The following is a 1,471-nucleotide window of genomic DNA, read 5'->3' on the forward strand; positions in this document are numbered from 1 at the left end:
CAGCCGAGTCCAGCGCCCCGGTCAGCTCGAGGTCCGCAGCCGCTGTTCGGCCGCAGGCCACAAAGCACCCGAGCCCAGCGCCGGCGATGGCTCCACAGAGCTCCGTGCTGCCCCACGCACTGACATGGCCCCGCCCTCCCGAGCTGGCTTGAAGAGCGCCGATTGCGGCTGTGAGAGATGGCCGGCGGGCCCGGTTGCCGGGGTAACCCTTCCCGCTCTCCAAGCCCCGCCCGAGATCAGCACTCCCGAGAGCCCCGCCCGAACCGAGCGGGGAACAGAGAGAGATGCCGCGTCTCAGCTGCTCCTGCTGCGTGCGCACCCTTTACTAAGGTAGCGGCGCTCGGCTGAGGCCCGCCCCTCCAGCCTTCACAAAGATGGCGGCGATCGGGGGCCGCTTGTTGACTGGGGCCGGGAGGTGCCTAGCTCGGGCGTGGGTGCGGAGGAGAGGCCGAGGCTTCGAGGCCTACCTGGAAAAACGGGGAAAGGTAGGAAAATTAATGAGATTAGATAAAAGATTTAGAAAGTAATTAACTTTTTTAAAAAACAATATGTGTTTTAAAAGCAACGTTTTTTTGAAAGACGCAGAAAGCGGGAAAAAGAAAGGAAAAGTTGGAATCAAGATGGTGGCGACTCACCTCGGTTCAGAACGATAAGGCCCGCCCACACATGCACCGATTGGTCGACCGTCAGGTCACCAAAGCGTAGGATTGGTCAACCGTCCCGTCACTCGACCGTAGGAGGGCCCGGCCGCACGCACCAGGAACCCGGCGTACGATTGGTCGACCTCGAGGTCACTCTGTCGCTAATGAGCGGATAATGAGATGCTAATGAGCGGAATGTTGAACGTTTTTCGGATACCGCGGGCGCGATTTTTGTCCGGCCGAAACGTAAATACGCTTACGACCGTTTTGGAACGGTAAGCTTTCTTTCAACGTAACGCACGCGTAGGTACGCTCTATAACTTTCGAGCGCATAGCCGGACAGACGCACACGTGAGGACAGACAGACAGACAGATAGACAGACAGACAGAGAGAACGATCCGTTTATATATATAGATTATATATACTGCTCTGTCTCCAGCAATAAAACTGTCTCAAATACAGGGGAGTTCAAAATGCACTATGTGATATTAGTAACAAAGTACCACATTCAGATGAAATTCAGTTTTGCCCTATTTATTTTTTAATGGTTTATTTTAAATGAGTTAACACCTTCATTAAAATAGCGGACAAGGAAAATCATTGAATGTATTAATGCATTTCTAATTAATATCACATAGTACAATTTCAAGCCATGGGTTCATGATTGAAAAATCTGTGGATAAACATGAAAAGTCGTATAAACAAATTGGGGGACTGGCAATAAAAATCAACCAAGAAGAGAAAAACATGTGCAAATTAGTTTTCTTTTTCAATTAAAGCAGGTTTATACCACAATACTTACTGGACCTATGGAGAAGCCCACCAACCC

Source organism: Somniosus microcephalus, chromosome 11 (assembly GCF_052327205.1).
Source record: "Somniosus microcephalus isolate GS21.2 chromosome 11, FLI_Smic_1.0, whole genome shotgun sequence".
Taxonomy (NCBI): Eukaryota; Metazoa; Chordata; class Chondrichthyes; order Squaliformes; family Somniosidae; genus Somniosus; species Somniosus microcephalus.